This window comes from Sphaeramia orbicularis, chromosome 8 (assembly GCF_902148855.1).
Source record: "Sphaeramia orbicularis chromosome 8, fSphaOr1.1, whole genome shotgun sequence".
NCBI lineage: Eukaryota > Metazoa > Chordata > Actinopteri > Kurtiformes > Apogonidae > Sphaeramia > Sphaeramia orbicularis.
In genome coordinates this window covers 36,083,908-36,110,925 of record NC_043964.1, presented here as the reverse complement: position 1 = coordinate 36,110,925, position 27,018 = coordinate 36,083,908, and the positions used below count along the sequence as shown (strand labels likewise).

The following is a 27,018-nucleotide window of genomic DNA, read 5'->3' as shown; positions in this document are numbered from 1 at the left end:
TTAGCATTAATCTTATTGAATTACATGGTCAATAAGCTAGTGTGCTAATTAGCTCAGGTAGCCATTAATAACACTGGGTTACAAAAAAATGTTTTTTTGCAAGTTGTCTAGGGTTTTTCAACTGAATTAGGACCATTTTGCACCGCTAAATCCAAAAATGACATCTGTTTTTCTCCATCAGGTCAGGTTTTTTGCTATTTGATTTTGAAAAATTTGATCTTCTCACAATCTGCGCCCAAACTTTATTCTTGGTCACTAAGTTTAATACCCAAAATAGATTGGTAAGCACACTTTATGAAACTTGTGACTTGATTCCTCTTAAGTACAATGGTGTATTCACTGCAGATGTAGCAGAATACGTCAGGCTAATTTTTGCAAGATCTTCTAGTCGAAGCCATTTCATTCACCTGTAATATTAAAAAAAACATTAATCATAAATTGGCAAAAGTAAAATCTTCAGAACTCGTTATTGCAAGAAATATGAAAGAATTTTGTATCATATGATGTGAAAATGCCCATAAATGTAAGCAAAAATGTTAAAAAGCCAATATGTAGCATAGTTCAGAAAGTTGACCTGATTGAGCAAAATTAATGGGATTTTTGGATTCAGAACACCAAAATTATCCTAAATCAGCTCAAAAAACTTCAACAATAAATTTGTTGTTGACCAGTGTAATGAGTTAACAACTTATATTACTACTATCAAATACAAGTGAATGTGTTAACATTTATTTAGCAGCCAAAATTTCTTTGACGTCTATTTTTATGCTGTTAATTAAAGATGTAGTTGGTGTTTTGAGCGAGTTCTGGTTTCATCCCTGGCTCATCGCTAACTCTGCCCACTTGGTTCCATTAAAACAACATGGTGACAGCTGTGTTGCACGTATCAAGAAATTTCAGTTTAAACACCAATGGGAGATGTCATGAAGGGTTTGTCCACTACTTTTCTAAAGTTTATTGCTGCTACTAATGGCGCCCAAAGGAGAACTCGCTGATCTAAGCCAGTCCATACTTGTTTTTGACAGAAGTAGGTGGGAATCCTCACAGGATGCGGAGAACATCCGGCTAATACTTTCCAGATGTAGACAGTTGTGACATTTGGTATATGTGTATTGTGTCGTGGACTGAATCAGTCACTGGGGCTGTGGTCCCCTCTCCCCTCTGTAGGCAAAGATGGTGGAAACACTTCATTCAAGAGTGTTTATTGTCATATACACAGTGAAACATGTTCCCTGTACAATGAAACTCTTGCTTTGTTGTCCATAGAACACCAACTATATAAAAACAACTCTAAATAGATAGAAGATATGTCTGTAGTGTTTGGAGGTTTTATCAAGTCTTTAGTAATTTCAGAGCCTTAGAAAACTGCTGTCTTTTTGTCTTATCTGTAGACATAGTATAAAATGCTTAACCCTTTCATGCACAGAGGTCACTACAGTGGACAGCTATTCTACAGCTGTTCTCTTGTATATTCATGGGTTTTATTGTTTTAGTTCCATATCAGCCAACACAGTGGAAACTTATGCATCATCCCATACAGTGCATTTCATGCTGTTACTGTAACTATGCTGTTCTTGATAAATCTGATCTGCAGTGACATGTTTGAGTGTATATCAACAAACAAAACAGGTTTTTTTTTTTTGCATATTATCTCCATGAAATGAATAATAACTAGTATTAGAGTATGTTAAAATGTGGGAAAACATGTGATTAGCAGCATTAAAAATGTTTTTGTCGCATACTTTTCTATATCACTTTCTGATATTAGGTTTTACATACATGTTTCTTTGCTTGAAAAATTAAATGCATGGGGTCCGGCTGAGTGGACAGTTTTGTAACTCCTTAAAAAAAAAAAAAAACCTAAATCACATGTTTTTTTTTCATGCCTAAAGAGCAATAAAAACACACAAATATTGTGACCAAGGTTCTCATAATTGCATGAAAGGGTTAAGGCTCAGTGTTTTAGACATTTAGCAGACCAAAATGATTTCAACCACTCACTTTACGTACATCTTTTAAACACCGACATTAGTTATGTTATGTATTGTGTCGCGCAATTACACCGCCTGCTACAGTTTAAGAAAATTAGCACCTCTTGTTTTGTTGATAGCTCTCAGTGTGCTTTTTTTGGGGAGAAAAAAATGAAGATAAATTTGAGTGAAAACACAAATGAGCTGATTTTGCTTTACTTTTAAGTAAAAAAAAAAAATCAACAAAGTTTCATTTAGACAGTGTTACTTCAGATGTTTATGAATTCCAAACCTCATTTCAGTGTTCCTATTAGACATCTGTGAAGCTCAAAGTGATGTGATAGTGAGTTTTCACCTTTTAGCATAGAGTCTGAAGCTGCATTTCAAAGCGACACATCTGCCGTATCAGACGATCACCGAGGCAGTGTTTTTGCCCCTTCGTTCTATCCTGCTGTCTCAAGAGCTCGATTAGCATGCTAGACCTTATTTCTTCTGCCTGACTAGTTTTACACCGTGGCACATCGGCTCCTCTCCTACTCCTCATACTGTGAACCCTTTCCCCAGACTCCCTTCACCCCCCCACCACCCCGGTGAACTCCTCGCCCCCAGTCTCAACCCCTCATATGTGCAGGGAAACCTGCCTGAGCCAATTCCCCTCGCCGCTGGACATACGCGCCCTTCTTTTAAAAGTAATCAGCGCAACTGTAGAGTCTCTTACACTTGTTTGTTTCTCTGATTCTTCTTTTTTTTTCCCTCTTCTCCTTACCGGCGAGTTGCCATGGTGCCTGTGACCTGCTGCGAAATGGAGAAATTGTGCCTGATGGTGGTTGTCAAGTGGTGTCAGAGAAATATATGCAACCTTTGTTCTTCTTTCTGCAGTCATTGTTTCCTGCATTCATCCTCTTGCAACTCATTTTTCCTCTTAGAAGTCAGGAGATGCCATTAAAACACAACTCTGTCAGCCGCGAAGCTCATTTTCACATTCAGCCTTAAAAATGACACCTACGTGATGATTATTTTGTCTTTTAATTGTTAAAAAAATCCCCTGAAGACACCAAACACTAATGAACTAATCTTACTCATAATTACTGCCTTGCTGCGTTGCCAAAATCTTGATATAACTAATATGTCTGGCCAGCTCCACGGTCTTCCAAAACCTATTAAAACCACATTTAACATCATAACATGGTTTTGGTGATTTATCCTGTAATAATACAGTATTTCAGTAGCTCCGTGTCAGCTTCAATGAGCATGCTCATGGAACGGTTGGTTGGTTGTTTATCCTGTAAAGAAGAATACATTACCTTTGCTATGTTCATTATAATGAGCCTAAAATAAGCCTATATGTAACTGTTTTCTTTTATGTGTTTTTAACAGCTTAAGGATGACAGTGGAGATTTAAATCATGGAGACGGAAGCTTCTCAGACTGATAAATCCACTGTTGATGTGATGTTTTTATGGGATTTGTTGCTAATGATAAACTGATAAAATAATGCCAGGCTTATCCTTTGATCGCATGAGTATGTTTGAGTAAGAGGAAGGAAGACTTAGAGTTTTCGGTGCCTGCTTGTGTGCACATACTGTATACAGAAGTGTCTTACAGTATTTTGCACTAATTCCACACTCCTGCCTCCTTAGCGTGCTTTAATCCTTTTATGCTCCCCTTAAAGTTTTCTGGATTTGCATATCCTATTAAACCAGCAGCTTTAGTGGATTGGTGAGGCCTAAAGTCATGAACAGTTGTGGATTCTGTTACTGTAAGACATCCGCCTTCACATTAACATGACACTACTGTAAATTTAAGCTACATCATTCATAAGTGTGTGACTGTTTATACTAGACAGGTACAAGCTGCTGAAAGAACATATCAGACGAAGAGGTGCAGTACTTTAAAAAGGTTGTGCAATTTGACTGATTGCTGTCGTAGTATATGATGTGGGTTTATTTAATGCAGTGTTTTTCAAACTGTAGGGCGCACCTCCCAAAGGGGGCGTGAAGGCTTGCGAGGGGGGGTATGGAATCACTCTAGGGTGTTTTTTTTTTTTTTTTTTTTTTTCAGGTTAGAACATGTAGCAGGTGGAACTAATGTTTCAGCATTGGAGCACCCTAGACTCATTTTAGGGACGTACAACAGACAAATCTACTCCCATGGTGACCTGTCACTAGACTTGACAAAGAGATTAGGTTTGGACAATGGACAAGGATTTGACTAGAAAAGAAAAATGTGCAATGTTTCTGTTTTTGCATGTTTGCACTAGGGCTGCAACTAACGATAATTTTTACAATCGATTAATCTGTAGATTGTTTTAATAACTAATCAATTCCTTGGATAAACACAAAAGACTCAGTCCTCAAAGATTGGTATTTAACCCAAAGCAATATAGGCTGTAGACCAAGGTTATTATTGTTAACGAAAACTAACGAAATGACGAAAACTAGAATTGAAAAAACGTTTTTATTAACTGAAATAAATAAAAACTAGAATTAAAAGAAAAAACGATAACTAACTGAAACTGTATTGTGTGTTTACAAAACTAACTAAAACATATAACAATTATGGATAAAATTCCCTTCGTTTTCGTCTTTGTCAATGTTGGATTGATATGAAATTGATTTATTTCCCTCGAGCAATTTTAGCTGCTGGCACCATATGATATTTAACGGTCCGTCACTTGCGGTCACTTGTGGTTTCCAGTCGTTTTCTGGTCCCCACTCTACCTGGAAACATGGAGACTAAAGTTGGGAGAAAGCAGCAGAGTCCTGTCTGGGATTTATTTGAATACGACGACAGAGAAGAAGAGAAAAGATATGACAAAACTAAAACTAAGCATTTAGAAAACAAATTAAAACTAATAAAAACTAGCAAACCTGCTCTAAAAACAAATTAAAACTAACTGAATTAGAGAAAAAAAGTCCAAACTAAATAAAACTAAACTATAATGAAAAATCCAAAACTATTCTAACCTCACACGTCACTAATGATTACATCCCAACAATGGCTTTGGGTATAGTTAGCAAGCACTTGCCCGCTACCTAGACTTGTTATGGCTAGAGACTAGCAACCTATAGTCTTCAACCAGCTACGGTTATAGGCTATCAAACTACCATTGTATGTATTCATTCCAGTCAACAATAGGTAACTGATAAACAGAGATAGATGAAAACGGTATAATTACAACAATAGTGTCAAACTATCTAGCAAACTAAAGTAATCACAACACGTAGGTTATCTTAAGCTAGGTTTACAGTATGTTCCTGGTGGCCACGGCATCCCCGTTTGCCTGAAATGTAGTGTGTCACGGGATTTTGGTCTTTTTTTTTCTCCATATTCAAGTTTTGTTACATAAATGACGCACTTTGTTTCAGGCAAATGGGGCTGCCTTGGCCAACGGGAACATAATGTAAACCTACCTTTAAAAATCTGGCCCAGCAGCTGAAGCCTCAGCCATGCTGCTCTGTTACACTACACACTGTATGATTGCCCAATTCGTTGCCAACTCTTTTAAGAATCAATTAGGATCGATTTAATCAATTCATTGTTGTTCTAAGAAAAGGAACTTTATTGTCATAGTTGTAAGATAATTGCGCATTTCCTATTTTTATTGGAAAACTATAGCCTCAGGGAGCAGTCTTGTTGAGTTTACTTGTATTATTCAAGCTAATTATTTTTAATTTGCACAACAAATTATTCAAGGAAAAGCAAAAAAATATTGTTACGATATTGATGTTTCTTTCAATAAAAGTTATAATTGCACCACTTTTACAATGTTGTTGGGGTTGAGGGGGGCCTGAAGATTTTTCATCCTCCAAAGGGGGGCCCCACAGAAAAACGATTGAGAACCACTGTTTTAATAACACATGATGCAAAGTGTGTGGGTTTGCAATTTCAAAGAAGCTAACAGCATGATACAAGACCTGGAAATAAAGCAATCGCAAAATGTGTGATGGAAATTAAAGCAATAATAGACATTTTCACCCAGTGTGGATAGGCCTCACAGCCCACAGACACAACCATGTAAATGCTGGTGCTAAAAGCTGCACTGCTTGATAGTTTTTAATGCTACTGGGCCACGATTCCATAATTACTGCTTGGATTATTATTAGTACTTTAAGTGGTCTGAAAGGACATTAGACTAATGCATCTACTCTAGTCTGTGTTTGAAGTCTATTGAAAAGTTACCCTGAAATGCCTAGATTTTGCCCATTTACAGGTGATTCCAGACAGGTAGGGTTAAAGGTAAAATACAAAATTAAAAGCTGTAATTCTCGTTGGACCTGAACACAATTATACTTGTGGCATCTTAAAAGAGTGGCTTCAATTTTCCATAACAACAAAAACTAATGCAAGCCCATTTGCATTTTGTTTAGTTATTAATGTGGGCTGAGAGGAGCGAGTTGCAGAGGTAAGTTATGTGTTGTTTTATTGTGTCAGCTTCACTATCTTTGCATCATAGTCTGGTCATGCTGTTCTCTTAGTTACCTTAGTTACCAGGAAGATCAACCATCTGTGATGGCACCAAAATCTAATAATCTATTCAGTACATCCTTGAGTCCAAGTGAGTATTTGAGCCAAATTTATACAGAAAAGTGCATTTTTGATATTTCTTGTGCATATTATTATTTTTACTTCCTTGAATTTTCATTTTATATTATGTTGTGCAAACAAGTCAATTAGTAGCAATCAGGAAGCTTGTACCATTTTCATATTCGGAATAAATCAATAAAAAAACAAAAAACAAAATGTAAGAAATTTTTTGAACATCAGATTCTCTGCTGCATTTTGATTTCATAAAGGCGAGTTTGACGTAGAGACAAGAACAAGATGCATTCACTGCACCTCATAAACTGTGAAACCTCCATTGTTTTGTAAATGAAAACATATGGGCACCAACAAACTTGATGTTACATTCAAGTACAGCTTGTAAATTCAGAAACATGCCTGATTATTTGTTCTTAATTTCCTTTGGTTAAACAGTAGCCCTACATCCATCCGTCCGTCTGTCCGTCCGTCCGTCCGTCCGTCCGTCCGTCTATCTATCTATCTATCTATCTATCTATCTATCTATCTATCTATCTATCTATCTATCTATCTATCTATCTATCTATCTATCTATCTATCTATCTATCTATCTATCTATCTATCTATCCATCCATCCATCCATCCATCCATCCATCCATCCATCCATCCATCCATCCACTTGTGAATTAATTATTGTTACATTCTTCAGACTAAAGGGCGTATTTCATGAACCAGGATTTCCGAATGCATAAGAACTGTCCTTGTTGCTTTTTGGATGAATTCAACAGAAACTATGTGAATGTCAGCCATGAGAAGAGCTGACTGAATTTTCTAGATGCAAAGGAAAGAAGCTTCAGTGCTTCCTTTAGAATTAGCCTACTTTTAGCATTGGATACACTGGAGCGTCTAATGACAGGCAACATCAGCCAACCCAACAGTTCACAAAAACAGATGATCAGCATGACGGACGTCTTACAATTAAGGATTTATATTGATAAATGAATGGAGTGGAAGATGAGTATGACTGACTGGTAGTGTAGCTACAGCCTTTATTTGACCTTATTTTGCCTCCAACCTTCATAATGAAGTTTCATTTTTAATGCAATGTCCATATTTATGTCCTGCTTTATCCCATAAAGACCCAAATATCCACTGCTGACCAAAAGCATCTACTGATCTGAAATGTTTAATACCTACTGATCCACTAATCCTATCAATACATGGAAGTAATTGGTGTTAAATGCAATATGACCCATTTGGACGTTCAGAGGCTCTGTAGTGAATGTGGAAACACCGTCGTCTTCTGCAGCATTGATTCACCAGTAAAACCCATGGAGTTGGATCAATGACAGTGGATGGAGACACTTGTTTTTGTGTTTAGTTAAAGATATCTTTGCTGAAAAAGTCAATTTTTCTTCAGTTTTCTTTGTTTCTGTTATAATAACCGTCAATTTTAATCTGAGCTTTTATGAACATCTACATCTCAGGTGTCAAACATGCGGCCAAATCCAGCCCACCAAAGGGTCCAGTCTGGCCCCTGGGATTAATTTGTGAAATGCAAAAATTAGACTATGAACAATCATTTTAGTTCAGGTTCCACCTTTAGACCAATTCAATCTTATAATAACCTATAAACACTCATAACTCCGAATTTTTCTCTTTGTTAATGTGAATGTTTTCATGTATTTAGACTAAAACAAAGTATAATTTCACAAAAAATCTAAATAACCTGAACAAATATGGACAACCTGAAATGTCTTATGAGATGTGCAATTTTAATAATATTCCACCTGATACTAAATATTTTGTGTATTTGTAGATCCACTGTGGTCTGTAAGTTATAATATACATGTGGAAATGATGAATTAAAGCATAATAGTGTTAAAATTACTTTTTTTTTTTTTCAGTTTGTTCATGTTATTCACATTGTTTGAAAGGAGAGATGTAAACATTTTCATGATGTAAATTTTACTTTTTTCACAGTAAAACATAGAGAAAAGTTTGGAGTTGACATTATTTATATATTATTATGTTATTATTTGCCTGGTTCGGCCCACTTCAGATCAAATTTAGCTGAATGCGGCCCCTGAACTAAAATGAGTTTGACACCCCTGATCTACATGATCAGTGAAGTGAATATAAGAAAAGTTTGGATTTTTGCTGAAAATTTTTAAATGCAGAGGATAATATTATTATAAATGGTGCTAAATCATTTAAGAAAGGTTAAATAGAGAGAAAAAAATCATTTGGGAACTGCCACAAAAGTAACACTGGGTCTTTATGGGTTAAACAACATGGTATGAACACACCAGGGCAGCATCCAAGATGTGTTTTTTATGGTCCATCATCACAACATTGTAGTTTCACCTTATTTAATCTATGTAACATCTGGATTCTCAGCACACAGTTGCTTTTCCTAAGTCCTTTTGAAGACTCCTTCCATCTTTTCATAACATTTTCCATCAAGGTCAAGGAAGAGTGGTTATGAAATGCAGATATAAAAGCTTTTTCTTTTTGGACTTTTCAGGTGCATCCATAAATGTCTACAGCACAGGTGTCAAACATGCGGCCCGGGGGCCAAATCCGGCCCGCCAAAGGTTCCAATGTGGCCCGCAGGATGAATTTGTGAAATGCAAAACTTACACTGAAGATATTATATTAATCAATGGTGTTGAAAATCATTTTAATTCAGGTTCCACATACAAACACATAGAGTCCAATTAGATTTCAAGTGGGTCAGACCAGTAAAATATTATCATAATAACCTATAAATAATGACAACCCCAAACTTTCTCTGTGTTTTTTGGTGTAAAAATGTTAAATTACATGAAAATGTTTACATTACCAAACTATACGTTTACAAAAAATGTGAATAACCTGAACAAATATGAACAAACAGAAATGTATTAAGAAAAGTAAATGCAATTTTACTAGTATTCTGCCTGTTACTAAATATTTTGTCCAATCGTAACCCACATGTGTAAATGATAAACTGATCAACCAAGGCGTAATATTGTTAAAATTGCACTTGTTTTTCTTAAGACAATTCAAGTTGTTCATGTTATTCAGATTTTTAAGGAAACTTTGTTGATGTAAACCTGATCATAATAGAATTTTACTTTTTATACTGTTATTTTACTGGTCTGGCCCACTTGAGATCAAACTGGGCTGAATGTGGCCCGTGAACTAAAATGAGTTTGACATCCCTGGTCTACAGTGAATGTAATAAAAATAAAAAAGCCCATGAAACTCACGTCTCACCCCTTTTACAGACTTCAAAACCAGTATTACTTATACTGTCACCCATCAAATGCAACTTAAAGTGAGAATAGAAAATAACAACCTTATGATTACATGGAAAAGTCTTATTACATTTACCATTCATTTTTCAAAAAGACCCACTCTGTGAGAAACAATGGTCAATCAAGAGAGAAAGAAAGAGATTTGTAATATTATCCATACTGATAATATAGTCACACAGTCTACTTGTAAGAAGGTTCATTTATTTAATAAAATATACTTAAAGGAGGTAAGATTATTCGTGAAAGCACATTTCATACAGATGTAATTCCAAATGCTTTGTTGGAGGTGACAGCCCAGAATAATACTACTGAGTATCATGAAACACTTCCATAAGCAATTTTCTTTCATGTCATCTCCTTAGCCTTATTGTTTTTTGTAATAATACCTTCAAATTCCTTATTCGGCATTTATTTAGACGCTGAAAAATATGTTGCTGTAGCTTATCCCTCTTTATGATTTATTGGATCATCTTTTCATCCAATAAACCATAGGCTTGAGACCTAATTTGGAGATGGTGTTAGTTTCAACCCTTTTCAGGTTAGCTTGGCTTTCTGTAGCTATGTTGATTCAGTATGTTCCTCCATATTGTGATAAACACCAATAGACATTATGATCATATTTTTGTCATATCGCCCAGTCCTAGTATAATATTTACTGTGTATTTTCCAAGCAAAACATGACACTGGTAAAAAAAAAAAAAAAAAAAAAAAAAAAAAAACTAGCAACTGTTATGTTTACATTTGCATTATGTATAGAATAGAATAGAATAGAATAGAATAGAATAGAATAGAATAGAATAGAATAGGCTTTATTGCCATTGTGTGTGCAATGAAATTAGGAGTGCTACCCCACACAATGCTAACAACAATCAACAATATGAATACAAAAAAACATGTCAGAAAATAAGAATAGAGTGAATATAAAATTACCAATACTAAAAAATAAAATAAGAAAGTAGAATAGACTCAAAATATACATTAAATATGAATAGTAATAATATTAAAAGTATATAAACAATATTAACAGTGTGTATGTGTGAAAAAGTCGATAAAAATAGTGCATTTATGTTTGAAAAATATTTGCCTGTTTATTATTTCTTTCCCTTTTCCTTACTGAAACTCTGTAATTAGATTACAGTAGATTAGACTTCTTTGATCCCACAATCAAAGGTTGTCATTATTTATAGGCTATTATGATAATATTTTACTGGTCTGACCCACCTGAAATCTAATTGGACTCTATGTGTTTATATGTGGAACCTGAATTAAAATGATTTTCAACACCATTGATTATTATAATATCTTCAGTGTAAGTTTTGCATTTCACAAATTCATCCTGCGGGCCACATTGGAACCTTTGGCGGGCCGGATTTGGCCCCCGGGCCGCATGTTTGACACCTGTGCTGTAGACATTTATAGATGCACCTGAAAAGTCCAAAAAGAAAAAGCTTTTATATCTGCATTTCATAACCACTTTTCCTTGACCTTGATGGAAAATGTTATGGAAAGATGGAAGGAGTCTTCATAAGGACTTAGGAAAAGCAACTGTGTGCTGAGAATCCAGATGTTACATAGATTAAATATGGTGAAAGTACTATGTTGTGATGATGGGATTCAAAGGTCAAGGCAGCAACAGAATAAAGTGCAAGAAAAAAAAAGTGTACATGCATGAGGGTAATGCAAAAAAAAAAAACAACAACAAAAAAACAATATAAAATTAAAATAATAATAATGAAGGAATGAAGGAATTAATTTATTTTTGGTTTTACATCAATCATTGTATTCAGTACATCAATCGTAATAAACATAAAAACCAAAAAAGGAATAGGCTAGAGGCAAAAGCTTATTTTTTTGCCTATCCTTTTCAACTAATACACTGCTTACATCAACTTAAATGTGTACAGCACTGAGCATTCACACCATAATAATAACAAAAAAAAAAAAAAAAAAAAAATCAACAACAAAAACACATCTATCATCTAAATTCAATATTTCTGAATAATTTAAACTTAAAGTACTTTTCTTTTTTGTTTTTTTTTAAACTTCGCCAAAGGAGTGGATAACTTAAGTGCATCATAAGGTCCATTCCATAATTTCACACCCACACTCCCAATTCATCTCGACTTCACATCTGCCCTCACTTTAATCCACTCACACATATGAAAATCTCTGAAATTTAAATTACTTTCTCCTAATTCCAAGAAACCACGACTGGTCTTTTAGACAATACTATTTTTATCCTTCATGTTCCATATACCTATTTAGAAACAATTCTTTCTACCTCTTTTTAAATATATTTATGTTTGTACTTTCCTTTATCTCCTGTTCTAGATTATTCCACAAAGTCACTCCACAGCTTGTTATGCACATACATATAATTATAATAATAATGATTAAAAAAACAAAAAAACCTATACAGACTATATACATATTTACTTATTTAATCTGTCTAAATAAGGGTTGGGTTTTTGCGGAGTAGCTTGATTTCACTAGGACTGCACTGGTAAGATTCTGTAACTTTGGTTGCATTATGATCTACTAAAGGTTTACGTGTATAAAAACGTGTGCAAACTCACTGCACACACAAAAAATGTATAAACTGATTTACTAACAGTACGCGCTACGGGTTGCATCTTTCAAAGGTGCAAATTAGCACGTCTGCATCCAGTTAGGAAGTTTACCGCAAAGATTTGTGCAATATGGGGCATTTACACGCAATTGTGTGTGTGCTAGGAGGAGAAAATGTAAATATATTAATTCAGCACATGCAAAGTGATTTATCAAACCCGAAAGCAATTTTGCTGATAGAAACTGCGTCTATATTCAATACGTCTCAAAAGGAGGTGCAAACGGTTTGGATGTGTAATTGCATACACATGGAAGTGGTTATTATTGCAAGGAGACATCAAAAAGATGAAACGAGACGCAGAGAACCCATTTTTCACCTTCATGTGAACATTTTTGGAATGATGGAAGAAAAAATAATTGAGAAATATGCCCCCCCCCCCCCCCCCCCCCCCCACACACACACACACACACACACACACACACATACATACACTTTATGGGCTACTTTTCCACTTGATCTGATGATTGTGATTAAAAATACACACCGACATTAGGCCACAGTGTGCGCCTGACAGTCATTCAATCCAACAACCCCCATGCCCCCCCCCCCCCCCCCCCCCTCCCCCCCGCACCTCTAAAATGAATCTGGCACTGCTACCCTTGCGTCTGGATCATTCCAGCACACTTTTCCCATTAGTACTGGTGTATCCCAGGTTACCAGACATTTTGCACCCAGGTCGTCTCAGGGTCCGAAAAGATCTGCTCCTGTATCCCAGAGCAGTTTTTCCAGCATATTGTCTCCATGACAACAACCAGGAGCGCACGCAAAATCCTCATTTAACCCTTTCATGCATTAATGATGAGACCTTCAATCAAGATTTTTTTTTTTCCTGCATGTTTTTATTCCTCTTTAGGCATGAAAAAAACATGCCTAAAGAAAATCTTCTTATGAACCTATTTTGCATGGAGCTGCAAAAATGTCCACTCAGCTGGACACCATGTGTTTAAGTTTTGGAGCAAAGAAACATGTATTTACTGATATATTGTGTGAAAACTATGAAATAAAAATGTTTTTAATGCTTATTTTAGGTAATTCATTTCTCAGACAGGGGTAGTTGTTTGTTTACTTGTTTTAATAATTTGTCTGATAAATGAATTACTAACAATAATTATATGTGGAAGACAGTATGAACCTTTACCAGACATTTTTAATGCTACTAATCTGAAGTTTTCTCACATTTTAACACTCTAATACCAGTCATTACTCACTTCATGGAGATAATATGCAAAAAAAACCAAAAAACAACAAAACACAACTTTTGTTTAAAAAAAACAACAACAAACTGCTAATTACAGACTTATAACAATAACAAGCAATTGATTTACACTTAAACATGTTACTCTAGATCCGGGGTGTCAAACTCATTTTAGTTCAGGGGCCATATTCAGCTAAATTTGATCTGCAGTGGGCCAGACCAGTAAAATAATGACATAATAACCTATAAATAATGATAACTCCAAATTTTTGTCTTTGTTTTAGTGTAAAAAAAAAAAAAACATTAAATTATGAAAATACTTACTTTTATAAACTATCCAAAAAAAAAAAGAAGAAAAAACTGAAATTTAAATTAAAAAACGTAAGAAAATTTAGTGCAATTTTAACAATATTATTCCCCAACTTATCATTTCTCCATGTGCATTATGAATCAGATCTACAAAGACACTAAACACTGAGGAATAGGCAGAAAAACTGTTAAAATTGTGCTTTATTTCCTTTAGACATTTCAGGTTGTTCATATTTGTTCAGGTTATTCACATTTTATTGTTACAGGACAGTTTGTGAATGTAAATATTTTCATAATTTAATGTTATTTTTTGCACTAAAACAAAGGAAAAAAATGTAAATTGTTTATTCTAGATTTTTTTTTTTTTTTTGCTTATTTCAAGATTTTTTTTTACTTAATTGAAGATTTTTTTTTTGGCTTAATTCAAGATATTTTTTACTTAACAAGATTTTTTTTTTTTTTGGCTTAATTCAAGATTTTTTTTACTTAATTGAAGATTTTTTTTTTTTTTTTTTTGGCTTAATTCAAGATTTCTTTTACTTGACTGAAGATTTTTTTTTTGCTTAATTCAAGATTTTTTGCTAAATTTGAGATGGTTTTTGCTTAATTGAAGATTTTTTTACTTAATTGAAGATTTTTTTTTTTTTGGCTTAATTGAAGATTTTTTTTTTTTTTTTTTTTTTTTTTGGCTTAATCCAAGATTTTTTCCTTAATTCAAGCTAATTTTTTTTTTTTTTTTTTTTTTGCTTAATTCAATTCAAAACTGTGGAATTTTTGCTCTTGGCAAAAACATCCCAGGGGCCGAACTGGGGCTGCATTTGGCCCCCGGGCTGCATGTTTGACACCCCTGCTCTAGCTCAAGTTTATCTAGAACAGCAAAGTTACAGTAATGGTATGAATTGCAGTGTATGAGATGATGCATAAGCGTACACTGTGTTGGCTGATATGGAACTAAAACAACAAAATCCATGAATATATAAGAGAACAGCTGTAGAATAACTTTCCTCTGCAGGGACCACTATGCATGAAAGGGTTAAATCGGGCGGTCTCCAAGACTTTGCACCTATTGTCAATTGTGCAAGTAATCTAAGTAAATCACCAGCAAACCACAGTTCAGCCCCACACACAAAATACTAGATTGCGCACACGAATTAGTACACGCAAATTAGGATCTTAGTAGATATTGTTGTTGTTGTTGCAGTGCACAGTGACACAAACAGAAAAACCAGCCATAGTGAAACACTGTGTTGTTTGTATAAACTATGAATTGCTTGCGTGTGTAGCTTTTTGACTGATGAATCCACAGCTGTAAGCTCCACTGGCCCACACACTCCTGCTCATTATCCCATCTATAGTGAGACAAACAGCCGTGCCTGCCTGTTTCTACCGGGCTGCGGTGCTGACTAGATATGTCGACCGTCCAGCCAAAAGATCGATACGCTCTTGTTCTGTAGGTATTCGTGCGTGGGGAACCTGATTTGTGCAGGCTGTGCTTCTGAACCGTATAGACAGAGGAACAGGAGGCGTAAGGTCACGGGTCTGTGACAGAAACCACAGAAGCCTTATACTCTGACAGTCCAAAAACTCTCAACTCTAAACAGTTTTTCAACAGTCTTTTCTTACCAAGGTTATTTTCGTTGACGAAAACTAACGAAATGATGAAAACTAGAATTGTAAAAACATTTTCGTTAACTGAAATAAATAAAAACTATAATTAAAAGAAAAAAACAAAAACTAACTGAGACTATTGTGTGTTTACAAAACTAACTAAAACGGATAAAAATCATGAATAAAATTCCCTTCGTTTTCGTCTTTGTCAATGTCGGATTGATACGAAATCAATTTATTTCCCTCGAGCAATTTTAGCTAGCAGCACCATATGATATTTAACAGTCCGTCACTTCTTGTCACTTGTGGTTTAAAGTCGTCTTCTTGTTCCCACTCTACCTGGAAACATGGAGACTAAAGTTGGGAGAAAGCAGCAGAGTCCTGTCTGGGATTTATTTGAATACGACGGAGAAGAAGAGAAAAGATATAAAGAAACTAAAACTAAACTAAAACTAAGCATTTAGAAAATAACAAAAACTAATAAAAACTAGCAAACCTGCCCTAAAAACAAATTAAACTTGCCTAGACTACTCTATCTTTTTTTATCACTTCCGGTCCGAATCCCTGATTCTCAGTTTGTGACGTGGGATAAATTGGTATCTAGATTTATTTGGGACAAAACCAAGGGTAAAACTTAAAACACTCCAGTTGGAAAAATTAGAAGGAGGTCTAGCTTTACCTAATTTGAAACAGTATTACTATGCAGCCCAAATGAGGTGTAGAGTAAATTGGTGTTCCCCCGAGTATCAAGCCAAGTGGAAACATAGTGAGTTAAACTTAGACATTGCACAACCTCAGGCTCGTTTAGGGGGTAAAGAACACACAGAATATAAGGGAGATAATGTCATCATAAAAGAACAATTGAAAATATGGAATGTGATTATTAAGAAATATAATTTGGAAAATGATAGTAAGCTCCTGGTATGGCCTTCCCAGTCAGATAAATTCACCCCCGCTAAATCTTATAATAGATTTCTGAGGTGGAGAGAAAAGGGAATAACAGCCATTTGTACACTCATTGAGGGGAAAACCTTTAAATCATTTGAAAAAATAAAAAAACAATATAATTTGGAGGACAAGGTAAAACAGGTAAAACATTTTTTTGACAGGGAGATTAAGAGTAATTTATCAGAGAGCAGCGAACTGATTAAGGTCTTCACAGGAGCTTACAAACCAACACCCACTAAGATTGTGTCTAAATTAGATCAGGGTCTACAAAAATGTAATGGTGTGAATTCATTTTACATTAAATCGAAATGGGAATCAGAATTGAATATTACTCTGTCTGAAAGTGAGTGGCATTCTATGTGTAAAACGCAGCGAACATCCACCAGCTCTAAAGGTTGGCGAGAATTTGGCTGGAAAAACCTCATTCGCTTTTTTATTACACCAAATATTAAAAGCAAACAATTGGGAAAACAGCAGCAATGCTGGAGAGGATGTGGTCACATGAATGCCAACCACTCGCATATCTTTTGGACATGTGTAAAAATGCAAATGTTTTGGAACCATGTTGTTCGGACAATGGAGAACATTTTAAATGATAAAATTCCAATGGACCCCCAGACTATCTGCCTTGGTCTAATATAGGGGTGTCAAACTCATTTTAGTTCAGGGGCCACATTCAGCCTAATATGATATAAAGTAGGCCGGACCAGTAAAATAATATAAGTAATAGGATAAGAACTTTTGAGTGTACAAAGTAAATTCTGTAATGAAAATGTTTATATCCACAAACTGTACTTGAACATAACATGAACAAATATAAAAAAGCTGAAAATTCTTTAGTAAAATAAGTACAATGTTAACAATATTACGCCTTAGTTTATCATTTATACATGTGAATCACAACTTAGAGATTCCAGTGGATCTACAAATACACAAAACATAAAATAACAGGGAGAATATTATTAAAATTCCATATACTTCTCTTAAGATGTTTCAGATATTCACATTTTTTGTAAAAGACTTGTTTGTCAATGTAAACGTTTTTGTGTAATTTGACTTTTTTACACTAAAACAAAGAGACAAATTTATAGTTTTCATTATTTATAGGTTATTATGATAGTATTTTACTGGTCTGATCCACTTCAGACTGAAATGACCTGAAATGATTTTAACATCCTTTCTTATAAATATCTTCAGTAATTTTTGCATTTTACAAATTCATCCCAGGGGCCAGAATGAACCCTTTGGTGGGCCGGATTTGGCCCCTGGGCCGCATGTTTGACACCTGTGGTCTAATACCTGATGACGTAATTAAAAGAGCAGACACTTACTGATTTAAAATTTTAATTCTTGCCTGCAAAAAGGTAGTGACAAGGAACTGGTTAAAAAGTGACCCTCTTCGACCACGACAACGGCCGAACATTATAGAGGAAATATATACCAAATTAACATTTCAACTGAGGAAGTTTTAAGTGAAGATGGGAGAAATGGACTACATTCAAGGACACTAATTCTTAATACCAGATCAAGTACGGAAAAGCAGTGGAATGCATAAGGAACAGATTCCCCCCTTGTTGTTTTCGTTTGTTTGTTTTGGTTTTGTTTTGTGACTGCACTTTAAAAGTTATTTAAAACATTAAAATTAAAAAAAAAAATTAAATTACAAAAAAAAATTAAAACTAACTGAATTAGAGAAAAAAAAGTCAAAACTAAATAAAACTAAACTATAATGAAGAATCCCAAACTATTATAACCTTGTTTCTTACCGTTTCAGCGCTGTCTCTATATACGAACTCGTTAGATCCCATTTTGCAGCTCAGTTATTACCACTAAATGGACTAAAAATGGAACTGACTCAGATTTTATTTAAAGCCTTAAGAATCCTTGAAACCTGAAAATGACTATGAAGCTAAATTATTGTTCAGGAGGATCATCACCCACTCCTTTTTTGATTCCCTGCTGTGGACCAAATCTTTCAATTACCTTCCCCAAATGCCAAAAACTCTCATCAGCTAGAAGATTTCCAGCTGATTTGTTTGTTTTGTCTCCTTGAATTGTTGAATTATACAAAACACCCTCCAAGTAATGTGGATTATTAAGAATTTTCACTATGTTTTTTTTATGGCAACTGTAGAAAAAGTCAAAGTTAGTATCTGAAGAATTAATGAGATTAAAATGGATTATTATGAACCAGATGTTCTCACATGAAATATTCATTACTTCATCTTGTTATGGGAAGAAAAATCTGTTCCCCCCCAATCTGTTAACCAAAGCTGCACTTTATGCTAAAATTGTCGTTTTAGGGTGTGATTTAGAAATATGATCAGAAAAAGCTAAACATGGTTCTGGTCATGACTAAAGACAGAGCAGAAATGTGTGTTTGCATTCAGATTTTATTGCTTTACAGGGGTTTTCTGATCACCTCTGGGGGCTCGGCTCATTTATGCAGACACACTCAGTTTCTTATTGGTTGGTTTTGATAACTTTGATCCATGCTTATACATAGAAGATGATAATGTATCTTAATTTCACTGAAGAACAGAAAAAAGGAGAGGAAATCAGTTTTTAGGTACATAACATGGCGGAATCTGTGAAAGGTGATGACAGTTGCCAAACAAAAATAGGCAATGCATCACACAGGTTTCTTCTGGTTTTCCCCACAGAAGCTCACAGCTCCTAATGTGCTAATGCTAATGGGTATTAGAATGGATAAAATGCAAAGAGTGAGTTAATCTTACCCTTTTTAACAATCCAAACATTTCTGCCTGTCACACTGGAATAAGTCTCCAGGAAATGTTACTGGAAGTTTCTCAAAGTCAAGAAACTATTTTTCAAGGATTCAATTGTTCTTCTTTTTGTCTGTCTTTTTTTTTTTTTGCACAGTAAAACAAAAGAAAAATAAAAGACAAAGATCAAACAACAACAACAACAAAAAAAAGCTCTGTTATCAGATTTTGCCAGATCCTTCTAAGGACTGAATCGTAGCTTAGGAGAATGTTCATGGATACGTCTGTAGATATTTGACTGTTCAAACACTCACAATTGTCTGTGCAAGTCTTAAAAAATACTGTCAAAAAGAGGCAACCAAAAACTATGAATAAAACAGCAACAGAAAAGAAAAAACCCAGTCCGATCAGGTTCATATTGTCTACTGAAAATGTAAAGATTTCCTTTTCTTTTTTGTCAGACAGATTAAAAAAAAAAAAAAAAAAAAAGTAAATTTTTACCTTTACATGTTTTGGCTACACCTGCAGCCATCCTCAGATGGATCAGATGATGTTACTGTGATGTGTTATCCCATGTGTTTACGTGGCAACTTTTATTCCTGGTTTAAACTGATTAAAGGTTCGATCCTATTTCAGATGCCCATGTAAACACCTTATCCCAGTTGAAAAAGAAAAGTTCGGATTAAATTTAAACCCGAATAAAGTCACTGGTTTAATCCCCTTTTAATTCTGAACTAAATTATTCCTCGGACATGTAAACCCTTTATTCTGTTTGGACTTTATTTCTGCCATTCTGCACATGCCCGTTGTCTTGTCCTGTCACGATGACGCACACATTCTGCGCTGGCGGAAGAATATGCACTGCAGTCTAGTCAACCCAAACCGTTCCAGTGGGCTATTCTGATGGGGTCTACCAGCCTGGAAAACCCTGAAGGAAGAGTTCACCACTTGTTTTTTTATTAATTCATTTGTCATGCACTAATGAGTTCGATAAGTGGGCAAATCAGTTTGGACTGCAGTGCACCGACTGCCTTGTTCTCGCAGCCCTTCCGTTAGCTTAGCTTAGCCTAGCTTAGCATAATCGCTTCATTCCTATAGTCAGACGTAGCCAGGCTTTTATAGGTGATTCGTAGTATTTTATGAGTGATTTTGTGAAATTCAGTTCTCCCTTATCATTACTGTAGTCCTGTGGGGTCGAAATATCACAAATTGAGGCTCAAATCATGGCGATGTGACTTACTGCAGTAAGAAAATCTTTGGAAATAAAAATTAAAGCAAAGATAAAACGGTAAAGCAAAGCTAATTTAGCGCATGCATCCCTTCCAACAAAAAGATTTTCCAACTTCCGTCGACACAACAGTCCCAAGATTGTATGAGTGCAGTAAGTCGCAGATCTAAAGAAATAATTAGGGAGAATCGGATTTCAGAAAATCACTTACAAAAGACAACAAATCACCTTTAAAAAACTGGCTACGTGTGACCATGGAAATGCAGTGACTATGCTAAGCTAAGCTAACAGAAGGGCTGTGAGAACAAGGTAACGTGAGCACTGCAGCGCAAACCCTTTTGCTCACTTATCTACCTCATTAATACCTCATGTTACCTTTATTCAGGTTTAACATTTCCATGTAAACAGAAGAGAAAATAATTTATTTCCGAATTAATTTCTTCTGGGAAAAATAAATCGGATTTAAAAAACATGTAACCGTACCCATTGTCAGCTGTTTTATCCAGGAATGTCAGATAACAGTGGACGACTACGCCCCCTGCTGTCTGGCATCCTACGGAGGACAGCATCCCAGGTGTGGGATAAGGTGTAAGATCCCTAATCCCTGTTCAGAGTCCTCAGGGCCTGTTTTCTGATCTCAATGGCCTCCCTAATCCAGCGGTGGTATTTATTGCTTTCAGAGTGGATGACCTTGGCTTCTTCCCAGTCCATAATGTGGTTTTCTGTTTTGCAGTGATCCGTTATGGCTGATTTCAGATTCTGTTGTTCTGCTCTTTCTTTGGCTTTGTGTGTGTGTGTGTGTCCTGCTGATGTTTCTTTCTCACATTCTTTCTTGCGTTCATTTATTCTTGTACCAAATGCTCTTCCTGTTTCTCCAACATAGGTCTTGTTGACAGGCAGGGTATTTCGTAGATGACGTTGTGTTTGTTTTCTGTGAGTATTTTGTCCTTTGGATGGACCAGTAGTCGTCTCAGAGTGGTGTGTGGTTTTACTGGGGTGCTTATGTGATATTTCCTCATTGCTCTTTATATACGTTCTGTGATGCCCTTGATGTATGGGAGCATGACCATGCTAGTGTTTTTTGCACAAGGATGACGGCAGCATTAGCATCAAAATATACAGGAAACCAGTGGCAGCTGCTCGTCTTTCAGAGAGAGGAAGCTCATTGTCGGTTTACATTAAAAAAAAAAAAAAAAATGTCAAGTTATTTAAACATAAATTCGGCCCTCCGTTCCTTTTTAAGAAAATGGTCAGTGACCATATTGTACCAAGTAAACAAGAAAACGTGGAAATTATGTTAAATTGAAACAAGGAAATACAATAAGTGTGTTTTATTTACAGTGCAAGAAATGAACAAGTAATTTCGTAGTGGTTTCTCTCTTGATTTCACAGCAGAATGTGCAATGATATTAAACTGAACTCTGTCAAGTGAAGGAGTAGATCTCAAACTAGCTGTCAATCAAACAGGATTCAACTTTTCATTGAGTCTCCAATCAGCACGTGGAAGCCTGGTGTCCAGCCCGGCCGAGCTCCGCCCACAGCTCCATTCACTCCCAGAGACACCGAGCACCCGGGGGCGGGACATCATCGTGGCAGTTATCCAATTTCCATCCAGTTTTGAGGCAATGAAAAAAACTGTTCCACTCAGTCCCATTGAAGTGCATGGACGCTGAGCGTCTACGGGCAAATGCACTGAGTAGAGATCGTATGAGAAAACAGCGCAACGGGAATGTATGAGAAGTGAACAACATCGAGTCTGATGATTTGTGATAAAGCTGATTCTGAACAAACTCGTCTGTGAGATGAACGGGTTCTAACACATTTGTAGTCAATGAAATGTCAACACAACCGTACATATTTGAACATTTAATTTTCGTAATTTTAGGGGAAGCCGAGCTTCCCTTGCAGTCTGTGAGAAATTGCCTCTAGCAGAAATGAACACAAGAAAGAATGTGAGAAAGAGACATCAGCAAGACACACATGAAAAGCCAAAGAAAGAGCAGAACAACAGAATCTGAAATCAGCCATAACGGATCACTGCAAAACAGAAAACCACATTATGGACTGGGAAGAAGCCAAGGTCATCCACTCTGAAAGTAACAAATATAACCGATGGCCATTGAGATCAGAAAATGGGCCCCGAGGACTCTTAACAGGGATGAGGGATCTTACACCTTATCCCACACCTGGGATGCTGTCCTCCGTAGGATGCCAGACTGCAGGGGGCGTAGTCGTCCACTGTTGTCTGACATTCCTGGATAAAACAGCTGACAAGACACATCACAGTAACATCATGTGATTCTTCTGAGCTATACTACAGGTGCAGCCGAAACATGTAAAGGTAAAAATCTACTTTTTTTTTTATCTGTGTGACAAAAAAGAAAAGGAAATCTTTATACTTAAGAAAAAAAAACAGTTACTTCACCACTGCAATATGCATTTAAATAATAGACAATCTTACGAAGCGAGGCAGGTGTGTCTTTGTCTATTTATCTTTTTAATCTTAAAGTGAAAAGTGCTATATAAATAACCTTTACTTACTTAATTATTTACATTATATAGTGCATTTCATACATAAAGGCAACTCACTGTTCTTATGGATAAATAAACAAACAAACAAACAAATAAATGAATGAATGAATGAAACATCCAGAAAAACTAAAATCATCTATATTATGAAAGCCAAGTGTGTGTGTGTCTCGGGAATCACCCAAAAACTGGAAAGAGCTGACTGCTGCAGTTTGACATATTTATGTATTTTTGGTCAAGGAAGACAGTAGCAAAAACAGCAAGTTGATAGGACCAATATTTTGGGAGATATTAGTAATTTTGGAATACAATAGCCTTACAATCACATTTCTATGCCCAGAAGGCTTTGGCAGTGACTGGTGGACAAATGTATTACAGCATGCATGGATACACAACAGCATAAAAACTACCACATCTAGAACCTGTGGATCCCCATGTCTCAGTTTGTTATTGAATCGCTGCATTGGGGGGTATATTAGTCCTAGACCTTTTGCTCAATGTAGAAAGGAAGCGACCTGGAAGAGGAGGACCTCCTGAAAGAATCTGTGACCTTGAGAAACAGCTTTAATAACAGCCTTGGATCCATATCTGCATCGCTGTGTGCCTGGAAAAACAGCAGTACTGAAGTCCACATGTTCTTTACTCATGTACACTATATGGACAAAAGTATTGGGACACGTTGAATTCAGGTGATTCTTTTCTAACAGGGGTCTGGGATACAAAACAGTAATGACAAATGACATAATATAGTTTAATACTGGGATAAATAATCATTGCATTGGTTAGTTTTGTTTAAATTGTTATGTTTGCCTCTAAAATGCCCCAGAGATGTTTTTTACTTAATTTCTCTCAAGATTATTATTTTTTTTAATCCATGACTATGATTTTAAATATTCGACTGCTAAATACGTTTCATGCTCTGACTGTAGATAATAATTTTCTACCACAACTAACCATCTACTTTCTTCACATCCCATTAAACTGTAGTGAAATATTAACGTTTATATCTCAAATTAGCATGAACAGGACATCTTATGATTTGTCGCTACAGTATAATGTGTCTCAGTATTCTTTTCAATATTCAATATTTCCTTAAAGTTAATGTGTAGTGTTTTGTAGACCAGATCTCTGTTAGAAAAGCAACAACTGAATTTAACATGTCCCAGTACTTTTGTCCATATTGTATACTTGGGTAAAAGCAGAAGCACTGATTGAACTCCTTTAGTTAAGTAACCATATACAGTCATGGAAAAAATTCTTAGACCACCCTTGTTTTCTTCAATTTCTTGTTCATTTTAATGCCTGGTACAACTAAGGGTGTATTCACACCTACTTCATTTGGTCCGTTTAAAACAGACCAGAGTTTGTTTCTCTGGAAATCCGGACTTTTTTTTAGGTGTGAATACAAACTCTGACTCCAAACAGACTCTGGGCTGGTTCACTTCTGGTGTGAATAGTACCAGCCTTGAGCCGAAACAAACCAAGGAATCTTGCGCCTTTTTGTGCTTGACGAGCCACTGTAGGGGCTGGAAGTAGCCGAGGTTCATGTGTAGACCGAGGTAACAGCAGCAGCCATGAGCTGTGAACAGATGTGGGGCGATGAGGGCACTGAATATCTCATTGACGTTTGGTCAGATGTCCATATTATGAAAATGGCTCCGAATCAGCTGTTCTGGACAGTTAACATTATTTTCGTAAATTTGTGTCTGCAAAAATAGAATACATATTCCGAATGAAAATGATAACTGTATGTAGGACCTCCACATCTGTTTTCATCAACACCGGCTGCCCCCCCCGACTTTTCTGTCCAATGCCAGCGCAGTTCGTCACGTGTGCTTCTGTTTACGCATTTTGCTCCACTAGCAAAAAGTGTAACGAGAATGTGATCCGACCCAAATGAAATAAAATAATGTCCACATTTGATCCGAATCAAATAAGTGGACCAATGGACTTTTCAGGTGTGAATACACCCTAAAGGTACATTTATTTGGACAAATATAATGATAACAATAAAAATAGCTCATAATAGTTTAAATTAAGAGCTGATATCTAGACATTTTCCATGTTTTCTTGATAATAACCAAAAGCACTTCAGTTCTTACATCAATGGCTATGGCATTGTTCTGCCAAAAACAGTGCTTTTAGGCATTCCATGTTTTCTTTTCAGTCTGTTTTAGTCACATGATACACACAGGAGTTAGTAATATTTATTTTTTGGTGACTGTATGTCTTCATTTCTGTGGGTTGTTTCCGTGCTCACATCATTAGTTCTCCTGGTTTTGGACATCTAATGTGTTTCTCCGTGGTCACATCTCTATGTCTTGTCTGTTTTGTCCCATTCTTTCTTTTTTTTTTTGTTATATATAATATGTGTTTAGGAGGATCATCTTTTCTATATTACTGTCCCACTGAATGCATAAAAACAAAGTAACAAACCGGTATGTAAACAGTATAAAGCACAAATATAAGTAGAAAGTTGATAAATCCTTCAGTAAAGTACAGATACTTATGTGCAACAACAAAGTATTACTTATATTACAGACATAAATGTTCTCACTATTACTATTCATCTGTTTACTATGGGGAAAATGCAGGTTAACGTGTTTTAATGCTGTATGTGTGTGTCTAAACTGCTTCCCGTCATATCTAACCTACAATAAACAGCCTTTGGCACATGTATTGTAAACCCACGTACACATCTGCCGTGCTGGTTTTTGTCTGTGACTCAGCTTTTAAGAAATGCTGAAAATTGACAAAGTAATACTCTCTCTTTTCACCAAACCAGACGTGCTTGATTGCATTTTTCCCTGGAAGCACTACCTTGAAGCTGTGCTATACTTTGTCACAGCAGACAACAAATTTCACATCTCCTGCCGTTCCTGTTTTAGTAACACAAGGCTCTTTCTGTAACATCTCATTTTTATTAGCTTATTTTTTATGCTGCATTTCTTCAGGCATCAGCTATCTCAGTAGTGTTGAAAAGTAGTCCCACGCATTTTACTTTTTGTGCTGAATGTTAATAAAATATAACACCCGTCGACACATATGCTACAGGTGTTAATTAAGGCAGTGTGAAAAATAGGACCAATGTACCTGTATCTCACCAGCATGTTCTATCAAGAATCAACAAAAAGGTGAATTTGTGAGGTTGTCAGGTTCTGCTGCTATGTTACAGTCCTGTGGTCTTGATACAGGAAATCAATCTCCCAAAAGAAGTGGGTGGCTCTTTCACTGGAGGAGAACTCAACTAATTAAATGTCCATAAATGACTTCCTATCAGTGCTCAACAGTAACTGGATGCTTCTATGAAACTGGGTTCATTTTGGTACATGGCACTTTTCCAGCTTTTTAGACCCAATAATAAAAGAGAAATTTAGACATATTTCCCCCCTAAATGTACCTATGATGACCTCAGATAAATGCAAAAAAAAAAAATTATACTCTTGCTCTGAGCCATCCCAAAATTAATGAATTGTTAATAAAATGCTGGGGCCAAAAATAGGACCAAAATTGGGACATGAAACACTACCCAGGTTTCAGTGCATTTGATCTGAAGCACATGGCTGTAAATGGTCTAATATAGCTCTATAAATAAAGACACTGTGTTAAATTTGATTATCCTAGTGGTTTTTCTAATCCAGACATGCAGGTTTTTCATGAATCTCAGTCTCATTCCAGGTTTTGTATGTAACCCACCGTGTCCACTTGGGTTACATGCAGAACCTTTCCAGTTAAATGCATATAAATTGCAAATGATTTTGCAACAGCAGTCATTTTTGTGAAACACTCTGCCTCTGTTCAATTTCCGGAATGTACCTGTGAGAGAATATATATATATATATATATATATATATATATATAAATTGTAGCGTAATTTTTGTCTCCTTTTGACCGTGTTACATACAGATTTTTGTGTTTTATCTAAAAAGTAGTTTCTCTTTTATCTCAGTAAATATTTATTTTTAAAATAGACCTAAAGTGCTTCCAAACTTGCTTCATAACATTACTCTACATCTGGTTTAAATTTTTAGCCCCCATGTCCTCTTTTTAGGGA

General features: G+C 35.7%; 1 protein-coding gene across 1 annotated transcript in view; it reads left to right on the top strand.

The window, feature by feature from the left end:
• The window catches only part of mgat5b (alpha-1,6-mannosylglycoprotein 6-beta-N-acetylglucosaminyltransferase B), a 222,331-nt gene that overhangs the window by 115,752 nt on the left and 79,561 nt on the right, over window positions 1-27,018 (top strand). The window lies entirely within an intron of this gene.